This window comes from Miniopterus natalensis, chromosome 2 (genome assembly GCF_054644295.1).
Source record: "Miniopterus natalensis isolate mMinNat1 chromosome 2, mMinNat1.hap1, whole genome shotgun sequence".
Taxonomy (NCBI): domain Eukaryota; kingdom Metazoa; phylum Chordata; class Mammalia; order Chiroptera; family Miniopteridae; genus Miniopterus; species Miniopterus natalensis.
The window spans coordinates 114,859,334-114,882,646 of NC_142082.1; the positions used below are offsets into that span (position 1 = coordinate 114,859,334).

A 23,313-nucleotide genomic window follows, 5' to 3' on the forward strand; every position below is an offset into this window, starting at 1 on the left:
AAGTGCCTGTGGGTTCAGCCAGCCAGTCCTGGGAAGGACAGGTGGAGCACGGCTGCCCCCTGCAGGCTGGGACACCACCCCAGAGACCCTCCGCAGCTCCAGGACAGAGAGCCAGGCTGGACGCTCCCGACACTGGCTCACACAAAAGCACCTCCTGGAGGCCTGAAATCAGCATAAAAAACAGTGAGCCTCAGGCAACATGATCTGCCTGGTCACACTTCACCTGGCTGGCTTTTAAAAAAATAGTTTTCTGTTCTTTTTTCCAACATTTTCTTTATTTTTTCTGCTTTATTGCTTTAGTATTATTATTGTTGTTGTTGTTAAGGTTTTGGCTCTTTTCCCTCTTGTTTTTTTCCTCTCTCTTTTTGGCCCCCTTCCTTTCTTTCTCTATTTTTCCCATTTTTTTCTTTCGCTTTACCTTTCTCTTCTTTTCAATTGTGCATAACTTTTCTTTCTTTCTCTGTCCTCTTCTCTTTTTTTTTTTTTTTTTTTACTGTTTTCCTTCTACTTTCTACTCTTATTTCTGCTCTCCCTCCTTTCCTTTCAGAATCTCGCTTTTCTGCTCCTTTTCTCTCCTGGAATCCTCTTCATCTTTTATTTCACTATTAGTAATAGTATCTTTCTCTCTTTTTTTTTGCTTATTATTTCTGTTCTCGTTTCTTTTTCATAATTCTCTTTTTTTCAGTGGTTGTGATTGAGATCTTTCGCTGAGTGTGTTTCGCTTTGTTTTGCCCTGTGAGCCCCTGTACAGCAGCTCATACAGCACAGTTGTGGCTGTGATGTATGTTAGCCAGCCTGAGAGGAGAGCCCCCCCACGAGAGGGACAACAACCACCAAGGCCCAGTTACAGCAGGAGCCCAAATGGCTCACAGGAGGGTTGTTCCTAGACCACACAGCCCAGTAGTACAAGGAAACCACACGACTGGGGCCCACAGGACATTTACTACAAAAGCCCACCCACGAAGACCGGGAGTCATAGCAAGTATATCTAATACATAGATACAAACACAAAGAGACAACTAAAATGGGGAGACAAAGATGCAAACCCCAAATTAAAGAAAAGGAGGAACTGCCAGAAAAAGACGTAAACAGGATGGGGGGAAGCAAGTTATCAGGCATAGAGTTCAGAGTAATAGTTATACAGGTGCTCAAGAAACTTACTGAGAACTCCGTCAGCATGAAAAAAACAGAAATGATGAATAAGAACCAGGTAGAAATGAAGAATACTATATCTGACATCAAGAATACACTGGAAGGAATTAAAAACAGGCTTGATGAAGCAGAGGATCGAATAAGTGAATTAGCAGACAAGGTAGAAAAAAACCATTCAATTACAGAAGAAAAGGGAACCCCAGTACACTGCTGGTGGGAATGCAGACTGGTGCAGCCACTATGGAAAGCAGTGTGGAGTTTCCTCAAAAAATTAAAAATGGAGCTGCCGTTTGACCCAGTGATCCCACTGCTAGGAATATGCACCCGATACACCCATCAAAAGGAATATATGCACCCCTATGTTTATAGTAGCCCTATTTACAATAGCTAAGATCTGGAAACAGCCCAAGTGCCCATCAGTAGATGAGTGGATAAATCTGCTATTGCACATTTATGCAATGGAATACTATGCAGCTGTAAAAAAAAGTCTCTTGCCCTTGGAGACACTATGGAGGGACCTGGAGAATATTATTTTTCTTATATTTTAATCTTTAGTATTTGTGTTTTGATTTTATTTTTATTTTGCTTTTTTTTCATTTTGTTATGTTTATTTATTTATTTATTTTAGTTTTTTATTTTCTTAAATTTTGTTTGTTTGTTTGATTTTTTTTGGAGTCACCATGTCTAATGGCTTTGCAGCCCTCTCTGCCATGGAGGAGCACCATATTGGTGATTACATTCTCCTGAACACTGTCGGCAAAGGATCCTTTCCCAAGATGAGGTTGGCCTGGCACATTTTGACTGGCACAGAGGTGGCTGTTAAAGTTATGAGGCGGAGAACTCCTCTAGACTTTATTGAGAAGCCCGGTGTCTTAAGGGCTTAAGTCACCCAAATATCAAAGTTATTTGAGGTGATTACCACCCAGAACAAACTGTATCTCTTCCTGGGCCACATGAGCAGAGGGGACCTATTTGATTATTTGGATAAGTATGACCGAAGAGGAAGCCAGAGCCATGTTGCATCAGGTGATATGAGCAGCAGAGTCCTGCCACCAGAGAGGCATCATCCATAGGGACCTGAAGCCAGAGAACATACCTATAGACAGTGAGATGCATATTAAACTAGCATACTTTGGCTTCAGTAGGGAATTTACAGAGAAACTATGCACCTTCTGCGGCATCCACTCCTATATGGCCCCAGAGATCTTGCAGTTCCAACCTTATGATGGCTGGAAGGTGGATGTCTGAAGCCTGGGGGTAGGTCTTTACAAAATGGTGATGAGGAAACAGCCATTTGTGGGGGAGAACTTTGAGGAGATGAAGCAGCAGATATTGAGTGGGCACTTCCTTGTACCATACTTTCTGCCTCTAGAATGTCAGACATTGAACAAAATTAATGACCCTCAGCCCCAGCCAAAGACAAACCCTGAAAGATATAATGAAGGACCCCTGGCTCGTCTTGGGCCAGGAGGAGGCACTGAGGCCATCCAGCGAGACTCCCTGGGGTGACATGGACCCCCAGGTAAATGAAATAATGGAGGACATGGGAATTGAGCAGCATGAATACTGGAATCAGAAACAGGAAGAACATATAACAATATCATCAGCACTTCTCTGATTCTAGATACCACAAAAACCAAGGGCCACACCATCAGGGTAGGACCCTGGCCCTCCCCTGAACCCAACACCACTTTCCCTAACCCAGAAGGTTCAGGGTAGAAAAGCAAAGACCCTGCCAGTCCCAGACCCAGCCAGGAAGAGAGGATGTCCACTCCTCCAGCCAGCCTGGATTTGAGAATCACCACACTCCTACTTGTCCCAGAGTCAAGGAAGGCCACCCCCAGCCCAGTCCACCAAGGGCCCCCCTACCACCCACATCAGGTGCAGCACCAGCAGAGCGGTGGGACCTCAGCCCCTTCCTCTGGCCACCACCAGGGCAGATGGGGTGGCTAGGAGGGTTTTCAATATTCTCTTAAGGTTCATATGCTGTAGGCCATCCACTGGCAAGCAACACCTCAAAAGGACAAAAGTCAAGCCAGCATAACTTTTTAAAATTGTGGATGACCAGAGGCTGAACAAAAACAGCTGCAGGTTAGAGCAGTGCCAGAAATACATGCTGCGTGTGCAAGGTGAGAGGACTTGGTCCAGTAGATGATGGAGGTGTGCAAATTGCCAAGGCGCTCTCTGCATGGAGTTCACACCAGGATAGGATCCGGCATTTCTGTGGCCTTCAGACGTGTCTTATCCAAAATACCTGCTGAGCTTGGAGGACGGCCTGGAGCCCCTGGTGGTCAAGAGGAGGGGCTGCCCGCACTGTGGGACCACCCCTCAGCCCTCACCATTTTAGAGGCTGGAATGTTTTTCCTGGGCCCTTCTCCCTCTCCTGCTCTCATTTGCTCCCATATTTGTGAGGTTCTCATTAAATTCTCTGGTTTTCTCTAATTTTCTAATAAACTTGATACTCCAGAAAAAATAATAAAAAGTTTCAAGTGACAAAAAGTTTCTGTCACATTTGACAGTCTTTGACATTCATATGTGTAGATATGAATTATGTGTTCGGTATAGAATTCATAGGTGGTAAAATAAGAACGGAGCGAGACACAGGGAAGCGGCAGTAGTCAGAAACAGGACATTTATGAGAAACACAGACGGGAAAGATTGTATTATAGATATAGTGGTCGTAGGATCATAGGGGTGGCTTTTAGTTTTAATTTCTTTCTTTTTTTTTATTACGGAGGGTACTTGAGAATGCTCAGCCCTGTGAGGTGAAGCTAATAGATAAAAAAAACAAAATGCAATGAAGAGAGGAGATAAAGGCAAAGCAGAAATGAGATGAATGATGCAGAAAGGGAAGCAACAGTTTCCATAGCAATGGCGTTTCTCAAGCTGCACTGTATTCCCCCTATAGAAGAAGAGGGAAATCGGGCAATGATATTGCTTCAGGATTGGAGTTTTCACTCACTTCATTTGTTGGAAACAAGTCTTTTCTTCTGCCTAGAACCAGGGCATCTTATCATTTCCTTTCCATGTTCTTCGTGGTTAGGCCATGACTCCCACTTCTGAAAACACCGTGAGAGCAAGTTGCATGTCTATTGCTCATTCTACCGAGGACCAGGCCTGGCACTAAGTGCTCAAGAAGCCTTAGTGAAGAAAGGGAATAAAAAGGAGGAGATAGTTAAAGCACAGGTGACAGGGTTACTGGCATGTGCAGCAAGAATTTAGTGTGGCTGCTGGTGCACCAAATGTGAGACGGCAGAGATGGGAAAAATGCAAGTTACAGAAGATCTTTACCGTCAGGTTAGGTACCAGGGACTTTTTGCTATAACAGAGTAATTCTACTCATGAACAAATAATTCCACTTGCACATTTACCTTTTTCCCTCCATGATCAGGATAAGAAAAGAATATTTGAGCCAGCGTGTACATTTTTTAAGAAGTTCACATGACATTCTGTTTTTTAATGCTCTTAAAAATCACAAGGTCTGCCATGCTGCCATGATTCTTTTTATAATTTTCCATATGGCAGTGTATAATTCTTCTTACAATTCTGATTTGAGGAGTTTTGGAGATTCATGTAAAGATTTCAAGCAGACAGTGGGATTTAAAATTTGCTAAGCCAGGAACACCTGTGCCATTCCGTATAGCCAAAAGATTAAGAACAAAGTAGAACTAAGTTTTATAGAAAAATCCAGGGATTCCTTGGAAAGGGTTATGGGACAATGAAAAAAAGAAGTCAGCTTATGCCAAGCAATAATTGAAAATACCAGGGATGACTCAGCTATATTCCTTCTCTCTCCTTCCACCTCCATCCCTGTCTCTCTATCTCTGTCTCTCACATTCTGAATTCCTAAATCCATTGACTCATTGCTATACTTAAGCTTATTGCCACAAATTTTTAAAAAATAATGAAGTTGAATTTTAAAAATTCTGACATCAGTTGGGGGCTTAGCACAAAGCTAAAGAATAGATGAAGAAAGTTTTGTCTCAATATATCTAATACTGTGATCTTTGCGGAGGAAGCACTGTCATTGAATAATATGGTATTTAACTCTTCAATGGCATACACTTAATTTTTTATCTATTTTTCTTAGATATGGCACAGGACAAATTCGTTGTTCTCATAATTGTGAGAACCAGAATAATATAATTATAATTAGAAAATAATTAATGTGGAGTTTCTGGTAGAAAATAATTCCCCACTTAATGGTAAAGGAGAACACAGACTTTAAAAATTGAAGTGGTTTATATATTTCCAAAATTCAGTAATATGTTAAATGCTATTATCTATGAAAATCATCATAATAAATGCCCCATAGTGGCTGTACCAGTTTACTTCCCCACCAGCAGTGAAGAGGGTTTTTTTCTCCACAACCTCTCCAACACTTGCTGATAAAGGCCATTTTAACCGGTGGGAGGTGGTATCTCACTGTAGTTTTGATTTGCATTTCCCTAATAGCGAGTGAAATTGAGCACCTTTTCATTTATTTTTTGGCCATTTTTATGTCTTCTTGGAAGGAGTGTCTGTTCAGGAACTCTGTCCATTTAGTAATTGGATTGTTTTGTGTTGAGTTGTATGAGCTTTTTATGTATTTTGGATAATAACCTCTTGTCAGAGCTGTTGTTTGCAAATATCTTCTCCCGTTTGGTTGGCTACCTTTTTGTTTTGTTGTTGGTTACTTTTGCTGTGCAGAAGCTTTTTAGTTTGTTATAGTCCCGTTCATTTATTTTTGCTTCTACTTCCCTTGCAAATAATGTTTGACAAAAGAGCTAGAAATATACAATGAAGAAAAGAAAGCATCTTCAATAAGTGGTGCTGGGAAATTTGGAAGTCCAGGTGCAAAAGAATGAAAGTAGGCTACTGTTTGTCCCCATACACAAAAATTAACTCAAAATGCATCAAAGACCTAAATATAAGACCTGAAACAATAAATGACATAGAAGGAAACATAGGTTCTAAATGTATGGACTTTGGTTTCAGAGAGGATTTTATGAATTTGACCTCATAGGTCAGATATATTCTCGAAGCAGGGGTTCACAGCAGTATTGGGGGGGGAAGGATTCTATTTTACTGAATATTTCTAGTTTTCACAATGGTGTTGCCTTTTCTATCCCCAAAACATAACTCCAACCATAGCAAAACTTTACAAATCCAATGCTATTTTTATCATATCAAACTAAACATAATCTTTGATTTTAGCCCTCAGTTATTGTCCCCTTAACTTACTCAGCTTAACTTTTTAGATGTTAGAACAAAGAATGAAAATTTCAATTACCTCAGTGGATTCCTGTAAGCTGACATTTAAGAGGAATCTTTCATTTAAGAATATGAATTCTTTTGGTGCTACTTTCTTTTAAGAACATATCATTCTTAACATTAGCCATGATTTAAAAAGTGGTATTTTAAAGGGGAATCAAAATTGTATTATAGCAATGTAGTCTAGATATTAACTGCTACCTAAATATTAAAAGTGAATCAAATTCCTATTTTTAGAAAGTAGATTATAACTGAACAATGAAGCAAGTTGTGAAGAAACTAATTACTTTCACTTTTCCATAGAAAATAAACACAACGTAAAATATTTTTAAAACAATTTTATTAAAATTTCTGATATGAATAAATACATAAAATAATCCCTAGTTTATTTGTGTGAAATTCCTAAGCATATTAAAAAGTGTCAATTTCTATGTAAAATGTCAAAAAGAACATTCAGACTATCACAACAACATACACACTTAAGTGAAGTGTTTTGATATCTGTGTATATTATGTTTGCACTAAATTCTATTATAACTTTTTCCAAATAAATATTTATTTATTACTGTTGCAAATATATTTTATGCCACCATAATGGCATAATTACTATAGTTATTTATATGTATAAGTATATATACATCCTTACATTTATGTTTGAATTTTAGGGTATTTTATGTATAGTATATGTAATATACACCCCAAAATTTATGGATCTCTGTCTCAAATTCTTGGCTTATTAATTAAATTTTTCATATGTTTTAAATTTAATAGTGATATGTGAAAGAGTTTTCCAATTTTTTTGCAACATTTGCCTGTATTCATGTTTTCTTTTCAATTTAACTTAATCTATTTAAAAATGACATCACCTAAGAGCTGCAGATCACAGCAGATGAAAGGGGGTTCAATGAATACTTACAGTATTCACGATTTAACTAATATGTAAAAGGAATCAATAAAAGTATGAGAGGATTTTGATGTGCCATATCAAAACAAATTTAGTATTACATTGCTACTACATATCTACATTGCCAGGTACATAAAAAATGTACTCAGAAATGATGAATTGAAAGTAAACAAGTGCATATGTGATTCTAAATTATTACTTTATTCATAGTTTCATAATTATTTAAGCTTTCTTCTGGCACTATGCCTAATTTCAGTAAAAATGCCCATTTTTAGTATTTTTTACTTTTTCTTAGAAAACAAACATGAAATTAAAACTAAATAGAAAATATTGGATTTGCAACAACATGGATGAATCTTGAGAGTATTATGCTAAGCAATATAAGTGAGATGGCGATGGAAAAGAATTATATGATTTCATTCATATGTGGGATGTCAAACACAAAGCAACAAACAAGCAAACAGAACAAACGAAAACACTCATAGACACTGACAACAATATGGTGGTTACCAGAGGAGCAGGGGAGTCGGGGGGGCAATGAGTGTAAAGGACATCAAATATATGGTGACAGAAGGAGACTAGGCTTTAGTTGGTGGGCACTAAAGGCAATATGCAGATGGTGTATTATAGAATTGTACACTTGAAACTTATATAATTTTATTAATCAATGTCACCCCAATAAACTTAAGTTTAAAAAGAAAGTATTACTGAAACCCAACTGTACTAAAATTATTAATAGCAACAATATAAATAGTATTTTACATTTAGAAAAGAGTGCAAAGTTCTAAGTTGAAATTCACTTATAACTTGCATTGAATTGTTGAAAATTTAGTTTGCTTTAATTACCCAATACATCACTTTCTTTTTGAGTAATGAAACAGTCCTCTGAACAGCAGTAGCATCTTTAGATAGAACTGAGCGAGATAAACTAAATAATGGCCTCCTGCATAATTGTCTTTAAAACAAATACTATTTCACTCCAAAATTCCCTAGGTACTGAAGTATGCCAGATTCCAACGTTTGAAGGCAAATATAGGATATGTTATTATTTTCTATCAGATAAATGACAGGATGTGGTAGGACCTGAAGTGACTTCAGAATTGGAGAAACTGAATGTTTTTAAAATATTTTTATTAATTAAATTTTATGTGCAATTAAATTTAAGCAGAAGAAAGTGTTATATCAACTACTGTTCTAAAATGCACAGGCACCTAGTGCTTTGTATGAGTCCACTTACTTGTTCAAGATGCTTTAAAATTGGGAGCTTAGTGTTCTGTCGATGACTTGAATTTAGACATAGATATTTTAAGGATAATATATGTTGTATGATGATATAACAGTAGTATGTTTATGTGGGCATAGCAGGAGAGTTACTCTTTTCTGATGAAATCCATGATAGCAGCTCAGCACATAGGCAGAGAAAGATCACAATGATCTCACATCACATGATCTCACTGGAATCTAAAGAACTTAATAAACTGATGGACAGAAATGATTCAATGACATGGAAGCATGGATCAGACTGACGAATGTCAGAGGGAGGGAGGAGGGCGGGAGGGTGGAGGGGGGGAGAGTAACCAAAGAATTTATATGCACAACCCAAGGACACGGACAGTGGTGTGGAGAGGGACTGGGGAGGGGGTGGGATGGGGTGGAATGGGCCATTGGGGAGAAAAAGGGACATCTGTAATATTTTGAACAAAAATAAAAATAAGTAAATTAAAAAAAAAACAAAAAGCAAAAACCACAGTAAAGACCAATGTGTACTGGCCCATCTTTCTGTGCAGGTGCCTTATTCCTCTGCTCTCTCACTTGCTTCTGGGCTCACAGTCCACTCACTTTTTCCCAGCCAGGAGACTGGGCTCCTCTCCATCTATTAGATAAATTCCCTCCCTCTTAATGTTCCTTTCAAAGGTGTTTCTCTCACTTTATTGTTTCCTTGGGGGCACTTTATAAAATTTCCTCAGTGGGTTTAGACTTCAGGAAATAATAGCTGAGAAATGAATGTTTTGCTGGCAACTATGCTTCCTTCTCTGTCACAAACCTATCCACAGGCGAGGAAGCCTAGAAACTGCTAACTGAGTGGGAGGAAAAACAAGTGAACAGTGCAGGGAGAATGAAAAAGAATCCCTGTTACGCTCAAGGTCAGGTAGTGTCTCAGAGGCAGCAGATGCTCTGGGTATTTGTTGTGAAGCTGCTCCTCTGCTCCTGGGCCTGGGCTGCTGAATTTGGGAGGAGGCTTGTCCTCTCTGGCTTTTCAGAGAGATTTTCCAGCGCCTGTTGCTAGTGTCCCTGGTCCTGGGCATTTTTCTCACTTATAAAACCCCTCTCTTGGTCTTAGCCCCAACCCTTGCCTTATCCTTTAGCCCCCTCAGCACCTACTCGCCCCCTCAGTAGAGCACAGAGGTATTTCTGGATCCATTATTGGCTTTGTTTGGAAGTCACAGAGAGTTAGAAGAGCTTCCTCAGGCTTATTTTCCTGGCAACTTCCCAATAGCCCAGTGATGTCATTGCATACACGCTGAGGCAATTGGTTATGCAGTATCTTCTTTTTTCTTTCTAGAGCAAGTTTCTCAACATTGACTGAACATTAAAAAAACACTCGGTAACTGTTTAAAAGCTATGAGTGCCCAGGCCCCATTACCAGAAATTGCATTTAACTTGTCTGTAGTAAGGCCTTTGTGTTGACAAAATCTTGGGCTTACCATTACCTCTTTCCCTTTGCATAGGTTTCCTCACATCATATGCAACTTCTTTCTTCTTGTCAGTATTAATAGTGTCAGAACAATCCTTTCAAAATTATAAAACAAAAATGTATGATTTAGTTTATAAAGATTGGCTCTTGACATGTGAATGAAAGCTAATGGAACATAATACTCCACATCTTTTTAATTTTTAAATTTTTAAAATATATCTTTATTGAATTCAGAGAGAGAAAGGGAGAGAGAGAGAGAGAGCAAGCGAGAGAGAAACATCAACAATGAGAGAGTCATTAATCAGCTGCCTCCTGCACGCCCCCCGCTGGGCATCGGCCAGCAACCCGGGCCTGTGCCCTGACCAGGAATGGGTCCACAATGTCCTGGTTCATAGGTCGATGTTCAACCGCTGAGCCACACTGGCCAGGCTCCACATCTTTTTTAAAAAGTTGTGTATTTCAAGATTATTGCCTTAGTATACATTTAAAAAAGAAGCAACACCAAAATAAAACTACCCATTTAAACTTAAATCTACTCAACAGCTATTTTGCTCCAGGCAGCACTGGCCCTCCCTCTTCTTCCTGGGGTGAGAGACTTATGGTAGATCTTAGACTATCCAGGAACTTGATTAATGGGGCAAATGAAAATTCATCAAGGTAATACACTCCAAATGTAATTCTGGTTATTTTATTTGTCTACAAATAGTTCACTAACAGTCATTTCATGAATTCACACATTCTAGCTCTGCCATCAGACAAACCTAGTTTGAATTCTAGCTCCACCATTCACTGGTTAATAACTTCAGAATAGCTATTTAATTTCTTTGTGCCTCAGTTTCCTTATTTTCTGGGAAACATCACCTCACCTTTTCTGTTATAAATATTTTCTGGGTAGGTGATTTGCAAGGGGATGTTCTTATTTCTGCTCCAAGAATAAGTTACAGTATAGTATAAAGGTTACTTTGTACACCTTCGAGCCAGGCAACTTCTGATTAAACCCCAGTTCTTTAACTTGACATCTGTGTGAATATTGTCAAGTAGATTAACTTCTCTGTGCTTCAATTTTCTTATTAATATAATGTGGACAGTAATAGTGCATTATGCATTATGGTCATTTTGAAGATCTGAAAGTTAATTTATTCCAAGTTTTTAAAATTCTGAAAATAACTACTATAAGTGTGCACTGCTATTATTATGATTATAATCTTTCCTATTACTATACACAAATTTGTTTGTTAAAACTAGAGCAAGTCAGTCAGCACACACCATTCTGATACTGTCAGGAATGAGTACCACTCAATTTAGACCATGAGAATCAAGCCAAGACTTCAGTATGTTGCAGGATAAGAAATTTCTCATTCCTCTGTATTCCAAGTTGCTAGAGTGTCCAGTTGGACTTATGTAGCCACCCTGTGATCTTGAGGGGGTTAGGAACTGACAATTCTTGAAAGAGAAAAGATTTAAAATAAGAAGCTAAAACTACAAATCTTGTTTATAGCATTAAGCCCATTAAGCTGCCCTTTAAGACAGTCTTCTTCCAAAAACCTTTATTTATGTAAGTCAATAAATATTCTATTAGCTTAAGCAAATGTGGACTGGGTTTTCTGCTCCTGTGTGATGAAAGAGCCCTAAGAATTAGAGCCTGTCCTACAACAGTCTTGTGAAATTTAAGTGAGACAGTCTACCTAGTGTTCAGGATAGACACTGCCACCTAGTTCTAAGTACTTTTCAGCTATTATTAGTAACAAAACTTGCTATATTGTTTAATGTTAGCAAAAGGTTGGAATACCTGGCATATAAATCATGAAAATTAATTTATATTATGAAAATTAATTTCTTGCTTTGTATTGTTTTTATCCTGAGCCTGTCCTACTTTTAGTTTACTCTTAAATTTTAGTTTTTTACACAGAAGTTACTTGAAAAATGCATTCATTTCTTGCCAGCTACACATTTTCAAGAAATTGAAAATATCTTCTTCAAGTTCTCCAAGAATAATCTAATCCTGTGTTTTCAATATAAATTGTTGATTTTATGGACTCACTACAAAAGCATGGAAAACATGTTTTTCAAGAGCCCTTTCTAACTCACAGTTATTTTGTACATTGATTTATGATTTCCTTCAAAAGGTAGCACAACATTTTATATAAATGATGTCTTACACTAACATCTGTACTACAATAACTCTTTCAGTGGACAAATCTTTCAATTTTTCATTCCTTCTTTGAAAACTACGTATGTGAAACAAAATACTCTTTTATTCTGACTCCCACCATCTATGTGAAATGTCATCTAGTGTTGGTTTCTGAATAAAGAAAGGTACTTTGGTTATAAGCACTAGAAATAAACTCTAGTTTACTTAAGAGAAACAAAAGGAATCCATTGAAATAATTCATGGTAATTCACAGGTCAAAAGGAAAAAGAAAACAACCAGCTCTTGCAAAGTACAGGATGCGGGGAAATTTGCAGGAAAAAGAGGGAAATATGTCCATGACATTGCAATTGTTGGGTGTCAGCTCCTCCCATTGTCTCTCCTTGTGTCAATGACTGAGATTCACATTCCTGGTAGAGAGGGTCAAGATAGCCCTTAGTGAAAATGCATATTTCCAAAAGATAATTCTGGGGATGTTTTTATATCAAATCAATAAACAAGACAAAAGATAAATAAAAGCTGTTAAGAGATGTGAGATGAGCCAAAACAAGAGACGCTCTAATACCTAACCTAAACTCTTTAGCTGGCTATTCAATTCTCTCTTCTTTAAAACACTTTTTTTTTCCCCTGTAAGTGTCATCTTGCTTGATTTATCTGTTCATGACATATTCTCTAGTCAACTGCAAACATTTCTGCTAAACACATTCCTCACCTTTCTAACTTCAGTGGCTGTTATAGGATTTTCCTCTTCCTTAAATGAGCCACAGGATCTATTGAATTCTTTCTATCAAGTTTTAGCTCTAATTCCTTCTTCAGAGTTCTTTTCCCACCTTGTCTTAAACATAAACTCCTGGAGGGAAGGAGTCATGTTTACGTGCAATCTTTTTATAGTTAGTCTTTTACAATCCCTCATATAGCTGTCTTTTATGATTTTTACAGTCCTATGTTATCAGTTCAGGTTTTATTATTAATTCTCTATTAACTAATTATCTCTTATTAGTCTCCATGCCCATCATAAATTCTATCTGCCTTTATAAAGCACATCAATACCCTACTCATAATTTTATATCCCCCTTGCTTATTGATTAAAAATTTATTTTAATCACACAAATTTCTGGAACCCTCTTTTCTAATTACAGCCTGAATTTCTGGCTCTATTTACTAATTGACTAACTCAACAAAGTAGTCATTCCTACATTTTTTTCATCCATTTCTTACCTACTTTCTTTCATTAAGCCTACATTCCAGCATAGTAAGATTTCTTTCTATCACCTATTATACATCAGGCTTTCTGACATTTTCAACCATATGTTGTTGTTTCTTGTATCTGGAATAGCTTACAAATCAGCATGTTTAAAGCAGACCCATGTATTTCAAGGTCTTTCTTAAAATTATAATTTATTTACTCTTTAAGTCAGAGTTTAAGGATCATTGCAAACTAACACTTAGAAATATAAAGATGAATAACCTGCAGTCTCTTTCCCCCAGTTCAAGAGAGGCAAGAAAGTAAGGAGTTAATTACAGTAGAGGTATGTTATTAACACAGTTAGACATCAACATTGAAGAGTAGTACCTGATGGATATTAGGGGGCAGAAAAGGTTTCCAAAAAGAAACAATATCTAAATTAATTTTTTTATAAACTCCTAGGAATATGTTAGATTTTTGGAAGCAAGGAGATTGAAGGCCAAGACAGGAACATGTGCCAAGATGTGGGGCGTGAGAGAGAGGAATCCTTTTGAAAAGCACGGCATTTGGTAGGCCTGAAGTTTAGAATGGAGGGGCATAATTCTCAGTGAGCTTACTGCTTATAAGAAAAGAGAAATGGCTGAATCTTGTTAAATGAAACACGTCTTTAGGACGTCTCTGTGCATAGCATTATAGATAGTATTTCTAAAATCATCAGGGAAAATTTATTGTGAAAACATTTACTGACTATTTAGGGAGCCAGGACAGAGAACAAACTTAGCTGCATAGAAATGAGGACAAGTCATCTAGAGAACTGCTGCTTAGAGATGCAGACATGGGGACGGTAATGGGTCACAAACCAGAATCGATGTCTTCAAGGGCACATCAGGCCAGCACATACTTCCAGCCGTTGTGGCTTTTTTTAAAGGATAATAAGTAGTGTTTCAGAACAAAATAAAAGTTTGTGCAGAGGGCTTGAGGTGCAAGAAAACATAGTATTCTGTGGGGGGAAAAAACCCTGTCCTACTGGAACAATTGCTACCATCACGCCAACATATTTAGATCTCTGGCATCTTTTCCTTGTTCTAGGTATTTCCTAAAACAAACAAAAAATAGTTATTTACTATCAAAGCCCCATTTTTATGTACTTATTTTGTTAGAAGCCATTCTTCACCATCCAGTGCATTTCCTACTAAACCAGTCACTCCCTTATCTGTTTGTGTATTAATTTATACATAATTTTGATAGTATTTACTACACTGAACTTAGTCAGCTTTTTGCCTTCCAGCCTTTCACCTGCTGCTTTTATGCAAGAATAATGTTTCATTCATCTTTGTTCCCCATGACATGTAACTTGATTGCCATATAGCAAGTGAGAACATGAAGAGCTGTAAAGGGGGAATTCTAGTGCTGTAGATACAGCAAGCAAAGGAACAAAGCTGTGTCACATGTTGGAGGGCTTTGACTATATGACCTTGAGATGGCTGCAAAAAAATAAGAATTTAAGTTGCATACTGGTTCTTTACCTGAAGTAGTAATACTCCTTAATTAGTCATTTTGTGATAATATACTGTAATTCAACAGAGAAAAGGGGGAAATTTGGAGTACCTCAAATAGTCTAAGCTTTTTTCAATGCTATATGATATCATGGTAATAAAAAATTAAATTTTAATATCCTTGCCTTAGTATATAACTTTAGTATCAAAGTACTAGAATAACACCTTTAGTTTTCATTATAGTAAAATGTGTTATTTTGTCATCTCTGTTACTGTTTACTGAATACCAGATATCGTTTCCACTAAGAACATAAAAATAAAATATCTTAATGGGTTTACATTTGATACTTTATAGTCTAGAAACTGTGTTTGTGTGGCTTATCTAGCTAACCTGCACATAATTTTCATAAGATTTACACATTTCTACATGGAATTAGAATTTTCCTCAAATTGGAAATTGATTATTTAAATTATTTATTTAATTGTCACATATTTATATGTCACATATAAATTTATTTAATTGTCACATATTTATATTTATTTAATTGTCACATATTTATATGTCACATATAAATATTAATTGTGTATACTTATATGTTGTCTCAATCAACTTGGGCTGCTATAATAAATACACCATAGGTTGGGGGGTTTAGACGACAAACATTTATTTCTCCCAGTTCTATAGTTTGGAAAGGCCAAGATCAAGATAACAGCAGGCTCACTGTTTGGTGACTGCCCTCTTCCCAGTCTGTAGAAGGCCGTCTCATTATATCCACACCCGGCAAAGAGAGAAAGAGAGATAACTCTTTTCTATCTTTTCTTACAAGGGTACTAATCTCATCAGAAGGGCTCCAAATCTGTAAACTAATCACCTCCCAAAGGCCCATTTCCTAATACCATCACATTGGGCATTAAGGTTGAAACATAAAAATTTTAGGAGTGTACAAACATTCAATTCATAGCAATTAAAATTTAACATATATTTTACTTTTTGAAATACCTCTATGCTTCTCATTTAATTTAGTAACTACTACTTAGTAATATAGAAAATGCACAAAAATAAAAAATAACTATTTCCGTGTCAGAGCAAGGAAATATTGCTGTTCATTATCTTGGAATTAATATACTGCATTCATTTTTCCAGCAAATAGAGACAGACATTTATGATAGCTTTGTCTTCTCATATTTGAATGATAAATAGTATATGAAGTAGTTGTATAATTTAGCCACTGTATTTTACTGTTATTCCTGGCAGCTAAAGCTACCTTCTGTGTAAATAAGAAAGGTCTTAAGAAGAATTATTTTACCGGTTAATAAGCATCCATTCTTCTAAATTTATATCATACATTAAGTAGAATAGCCAGATATGTCTAATTCCAAGTGTTTAATAACTCTTTTCCCATATCCACCCAAAGTTTCCCATAATCATTTCCCTTTCTCTACAAAACTGAATGCATTTTCTTTTTGAAACCAAAGTTTTAAATTTACCCTTCTCTAACCCTTATAAATTTATGTGCACACACACTGAACTTTTTTCTAGGCTTAAAATCAGCAAGGCCCTGTGTGAGAAAATCTGTCTCTACTTCCTCACGCAGCCTTTTGCAGGGCCACTCTGCTGTAGCTAGGCTAACTTTCTTCCAGTCTCTTTTACCCACTGTGACATTCATTCAGTCAATGAAACTTTTTGCCCATGCTGTTGCTTCTGACATAAATGTTGTCATGGTTGCAATTTTACTGATTTTGGAAGCATGTGATCATTTTTCTTTTCCTTCCTTTCTGGTTAGACTGTGGCCTTCATGCAATTGTGCGTGGCATCTCTTCTGCTTACCAGATTGTATTCTCTGTGCTGAGCACAATTATCAATCCACACTTAGGATATGTCTTCAAGAATAATATGTGTATGAATAAATACTTTGGGTTCCATGTACTCTGTCTGCTGGTTATGAGCGAATATTTTCTAATCTAGTTACAGAAAAATTTTCTTCCTCTCATTCAAACTTCTCTAGAGACTGGTCTTGTGGCTTTTAGCTGGTAGAAAGAGTTGCTGTAGCACACCTCTCTTCCTAATGTCCTGTTAGGTAGTCTACAGTATCATTTAATTGCAATGAGAATATTAATTAAGCTATTAGGCAATATCAGGAATCTTACATGTGAATATAAGAAAGGAGGTGGCATTTTATAATTCATCTGAATCTTTACAATATCATGAGTTAACTAAAGAAAGTTATGGACAATTTGACTTTAGGTTTGGGCCCACGATGCAATATATAGATGATATATCATAGAATTGTACATTTGAAACCTATATAATCTTATGAATCAATGTCACTCCAATAAATTTATTTAAAAAAGAAAGTTACTGTTTTGAAAGTGTAAAGTTTAGTGAGCAAGCACTTTCACTGTCGCTTTTGTTGTTACTTTTATTCTAAGAGTGCTGTGTTATCATTTTAGTCCTTTATAACAGCGGTTTTCACCTGTGCCCTGCAAGAATTTTTAAAACATGCAATACCTGACTATTTAATCAGGGGCACTGACCTCTTTTCCCTTAGACTGTCAAACAAAAAAATGACAACAGCCAACACAACAATAGCTGTCTGGTGTGAATGAATCACAGTTATACCAATTTTTTGTCAGATTGACAACAATTATGATATATTTTTTGGTGTGGTGCAGAATTTTAGTAATTAGTTTATGTGTGCCATGAGATGAAAAAGGATGAAAATTGCTGCACTATAACTATCCATTTTGAAAAATTTCTGATGTTGAGGCTAGGTCCAAGAATCTGGACATTTAGAAAATCGTTATTACATTATATGCATCTAAACTTTAATTTAAAAGTTAATATTGAAGTTCAACGCAATAGAAATGAATAACTTATGGTTTTGTAAACATCCATTTAAAAGTTTTGAGACCATATGTAACCATGTTATCACAAAATAAAGGGGGGATTGGCATTAATATTTTATTTTTTTAAATGTATCTTTATTGTTGAAAGCTGTAATTGTTTTGTAAGAACACTCTATTGCAATAATGGGAATAACAAAAAAAATAGACATTACCCTTTATCAAAGGTATATTTTCTTATTTTTATTATATGTATTGATAGATGACATTCATAGTTTGTACAAAATCATCAAGAACTTACTTAATTGTTATTTTTTACTTTGAATTTTGTCGTTTTATAATTTGTCTTTTATATGAGGTCACTAGAAAGCAGAATAATGTAAGGGAGAGAGCCCTGGTTTTAGAATTAAGCATAACTACCTCGTAATTTCTGACAGCTAAGTTGCTCACTAGCTGAGTGTTCTTTTGAAATTTACACATTTTTTGTTTTCCCCTTCACATAAAAAGGGACACATTTAAAAATTATATATATATATGTATATAATGCCTGATTATATATACATATCTAATCAAGCATAATAAAAATGGCCCGTGTCTTATTATTTTGGCAGAGGTTTTGTTTGTTTAATTTTGTTGTTATTTTGCATTGGTTATGGTTTGTTTTATATTGAGCTGGTTATTTAAACATTTAAATTTTTATTTTTATTTTATTAAAATCAATTTCATGTTTCTTGATAGGAAAACTAGAAGTATTAGTGTACGTCCCTATAAGTAATATAACTAGTTTCATAATGTGTAGGAGAATTTAAAAGGTTTTGAAACCGTAAAGATAAAATTATATATTTGATAAGAATGCCACCTTCTAGAACTCTTGTCCTCAACATTGGTAAATATATAATTTAAACACAGGGCTGATTCAAATCACATAAGGCTATGACCTTTTTCTTGTTATTTGTCACTAATTAGCTTAGCAGCAGTGAGAATGTTAGTGACAAACGTATAAAAATAGGTTCATCTTTTCTAATTTTGAATATAGTAGATACCTCTTTTTTTAGGCGGTTGTCAAATTAACCCTGGGGATACTTTGCAGGTTGCCAGGTCTACTATGTTAAATTATCTATGTATAGAAGTTTGTCTTGATTTTGATGCCAAGAATTTTAGTACTAGAATAGAACAAGCTTTTTTCTTAAACTCCTTCAAGTCTCTCTTTCACCAGCTTTCATTCTTCAATTAAATTTCAGAAAAGAGAAATTCCTCAGGGAAGAGTGTACCTGCATTCTTTTGTGTCTTTTGTAAAATACATGTAACTGGGTTTTCTAAAATATGCTTCTTTTCTGTCTTTATACCATTTATTCTCTTTTTTACGGTTTCAGTCTCTCAATCTCTCTCTCTGTCTCTCTGTCTCTCTCTCTGTCTCTCTCTCTCTCACACACACACACACAGACCACTTGAGTGAAAATGGAAAATTGCAAGTACTCCTTAACATTAAGAATTTTGATACTGAGCTTGATGCTTTACACACATTTCCGTTTTCCTTCAACTCTACTGTGAGGATGGTATTATCCTCAATTTAATATGATAGATCCTTTGAGGGAGAAAGGGGCTTGACACTTGCCTCTGATTACTAAACTACAAAGGGGAAAACAATAAGAGAACAATTTAATGAGATGATTTTTAGATAAATTTTTGCTATAGAGGCTACTTGATAAGTATTACTCAAAATTTGGAGTTCCACACAGAGAATTAATTTAAAAATACATAGGAGACTAACACCCACATATACCTATTTTTCCTAATTTTATCAGTGTTTCTTTTAGGACCCAAGTCAGTCTTTCTATTCCAAATGTACAGAATACATTTGAAAATGTATTTTAAAAGTCTCTGAAAGGGATCAGCAGTAGGGAGTCAACTCGAATTATTGTATTTCCTCTTAGATTGAAAGGCATAAGCTTCCTCTGCTATATATTTACTTCTGTTTCTTCATCCCAGCTCCCCAGCTTTCCAAAACTAACACCCTATAATAAGGGGAAATCTGTGCCAAAGACAACCTGGAACTTTTCCAAACACAAGATTCACAGGCTCTGGCTGCCTCTCATTCATTATCTCCTATATATCTACCAGTGACCAGGCCAGAACACATTTTTAATTTTTAAAATTAAAATTAAATTTATTGGGATGACACTGGCTAATAAGATCATATAGGTTTCAAGTGTATATTTACATGACCTGTGTATTGCATTGTGTGCCCACCACCCAAAGTCAAATCATTTCCCATCACCATGTATTTGGCCCCCTTTCCCCTTTACTGTTCCCCCACCCCCTTCCCTCTGGTAACCACCGTACTTTGTCTGTGTCTATGAGTTTCAGTTTTATATCCCACAGATGAGTGAAATCATATGGTTCTTAGCTTTTTCTGACTGACTTATTTCACTTAGCATAATATTCTCCAGGTCCATCCCTGTTGTTGCCAATGGCAGTGTCTCACCCGTTCTCATGGCTGGGTGGTGTTCCACTGTGTGCAGGCACCACAGCTTCTTTATCCGGCCCTCTATCAAGGGACACTTGGGTTGTGTCCATGTCTTGGCCACTGTGAATAATGCTGCAGTGAACATGAGGATGCATATATCTTTGCGAATACATGTTTTAGATAGATATCCAGAAGAGGGGTTGCTGGGTCACATGGTAACTCTATACTTAATTTTTTGAGGAACCTCCACACTGTTTTCCATAGTGGCTGTGCCAGTCTACATTCCCACCAGCAGTGAATATGGGCTCCTTTTCCTCCACAACCTCTCCAACACTTGTTATTACCTGTCTTGTTTATAACGGCCGTTCTAACAGGCGTGAGATGGTATCTCATTGTAGTTTTTATTTGAATTTCCATAATAGCTAGTGAAGTTGGACATCTTTTCATATATCTCTTGGCCATTTGTATGTCTCCTTGGGAGAAGTAAGTGTATGTTCAGGTACTCTGCCCATTTTTAAATTAGATTGTTTGGTGTTTAATTGTATTGGTTCCTATATATTTGGGATACTAACCCTTGTCAGGACAATTACTTGCAAATATCATCTCCCATTTGGTTGATTACCCTTTTGTTTTCTTGTCAGTTTCTTTTTCTGGCAGAAGCTTTTTAGTTTGATATAGTCCCATTCACTTATTTTTGCCTTTGGGATCAAACTCATAAAATGTTCTCTATGACCAAGGTCTATAAGTTTGATAACTATGTTTTCTACTATGTAGTTTATTGTTTCAGGTATTATATTTAGACTTTTGATCCATTTTAAGTTAATTTTTGTACATGGGAACAAACTGTAATCTAGTTTTATTCTTTTGCATGTGGCTTTCCAATTTTCCCAGCACCAGATATTGAAGAAGCTTTCTTTTCTCCATTGTGTATTTTTGGCTCCTTTGTCAAAAATTATCTGCCCATATACATGGTGTTTTATGCCAAAGCAACTTGTGAAAGAGGTAAGCCAGTACAATTCTGATAAATGATTTATGAGCAAATTAGATATTCTTTTAGCAAAATAGTGCGAATACTGTAACCAAGCAGAGATGACGGAATTCACAAGCTTTTTCATCAGTGGAATACATCAAAGTGATCATTTTTGTAATCACAGTAAACATATTAAACCCATTTTTCCAGCATTATGCTAAGCTTATATTTGGACTTAATAAGAATGACTGAGCTACATCACTAAACATAATATAACGTGATTTGGCAATTTGCCATCAAATTTCATACACTAATCTTTCTGAAGTAGGTAAGTTAGTCTTCTTAAATTATTTGTAAAGACCTAAAAAGCTCCTGGATTCAGTTTTAGTTAGCTATATTTTTTAGTTAAGAAGAAATTTTTGAAATATAATTTTGTGTTATGTGGATAATGGGCAGTTAAAACAAATGGAATCTTTTCACAATTGATATTCTTGGGGGCCTCTAAATAATTATCTTTTGAAAATGTGCTATTTGTGGGTTTCTCTTGATTTAGGCATATAAGAGGAGTGGGAAGGAAGTAATTTAATGTGAATCACTATGCTAAGCAAGTTCCACATTTTCAGCTAATTAGTTCTTAAAACAACTCTGAAAAATAATATCTATATTGTATAGATTGTAAAACTGAGGCTTATAAATGTACATGGTCACCAGATAGCAAGTGAGTATAATTCTTCAGTAGTTTTAATTCTCTACCAGCTCATTTTAGGCTCCTCTAAGGATACCAATTTAAATGACTATTTTAAAAAGCCATTTAGTTATTTTGAACAAGTTTACTTCCAGCTAAGCTATAAACCACTTGAGGGCTGAGATGACATTTTAAATGTACCCTCCATATCAACAAATAAAGGATGTCATGCTTGAAAATAATTATCTAAATTTAGAGTCAAAATAAAAATAATTTATTATAAGTGCACTTACACATCCATAACTTTTAGAAACTTTAAATTAATATAATTTTTATAAATATCCACCTAAATGCAATAAATCAAAACTGTTTTGTTTTTCTAATCTACATTTCTGCCCTGTGAAACTAGCTCTTTCCCAATATTTCCTACTATGGTAAACATTCCCATTGTCTACTTGGTCCCGGTGCTAAAATCTTTTGATTACTTCTATTGCTCATCTCCTACATCTAATCAGTCAACATATTTTATAGATTGTATGCTATTAATATTTCCCAAATCTGTCTCCTATTCTCACTTTCATCACCTTAGTTCATGTATTTATCAAACACACAGTTATTTTTAAGTGCAAATTTTTACATTTTTAAGAGTCATAGATAACAGTATATTCAGTCAAATTTTTATGGACTGTTCTCTTGAATTGTTTTACATACAATTCTATTGTGCAATATAAGGCATAAAAAAATCATGCTTGATAAGATAAGACAGTGACTCAGGTAATTGCACTTATATATAATTTTTTAAATAAAAAGAATAGCCACACTCTAAACTTGATAAAGTTAGAAAATAAGAATAATTGATGATTTAGAAATAGTAAATTGCAAATTTAAAAAGATTTTGTGTTTGTGTAACTCAGATGTAGCAAATTTAAAAAGATTTTGTGTTTGTGTAACTCAGATGTCACCCTACTCTTTTTTCTTCAAAGGTTATTGTTTACACATTAAATATTAGTGATTCTGTGAGACCTTTTTTAAACTCCTTAAAAAAGGTTAGCTTTCCCTTCCTCCTTCCTATAGTCCTATCACAGACCTCTGTAACAGAACTCACTGAATTCTAGTTTATTTATGAGTTTATATGTCGGACATCTCCGTGAGACTTTCACTTCATGAGGAGTTGGGAAAATACCTTTTTGCACCTGTTTTAGTAATAGACACTCAACAAAAATAGTTTTTGTTAAATTGTTAAATTATTATATATTAATTCATGAATATATTTAGATTGATTTTATATATCATTATATATTGATATATGTAAAAATATTACATATTTTTATTTATTTTTATATTAATTATATGTATGAATACAAAATGAACGAGTGTACTTACATTTATCCACATAGCTTTGTGTTTAGCTGTAGAATTTTTGTGCTATCTTAAGTAGAATGGTAAGTTTATTCTAAATATTTCCTAGTTAAAGAACCAGAGAGGTGGCTGACCAGTTTTCTAATCCACAAGA

The 23,313-nt window shown here is 35.6% G+C and overlaps 1 protein-coding gene across 7 annotated transcripts in view; it reads left to right on the forward strand.

The window, feature by feature from the left end:
- Positions 1–23,313, forward strand: part of MGAT4C (MGAT4 family member C) — a 668,022-nt gene that overhangs the window by 26,832 nt on the left and 617,877 nt on the right. The window contains exon 2 of one of the 7 annotated variants that reach the window (XM_087814509.1): positions 21,037–21,147. The exons of the other annotated variants lie outside the window; for them this stretch is intronic. The gene's annotated coding sequence lies outside the window, so the exon portion shown is untranslated. The remainder of the gene's footprint in view (positions 1–21,036; positions 21,148–23,313) is intronic. 7 annotated transcript variants of the gene reach the window in all.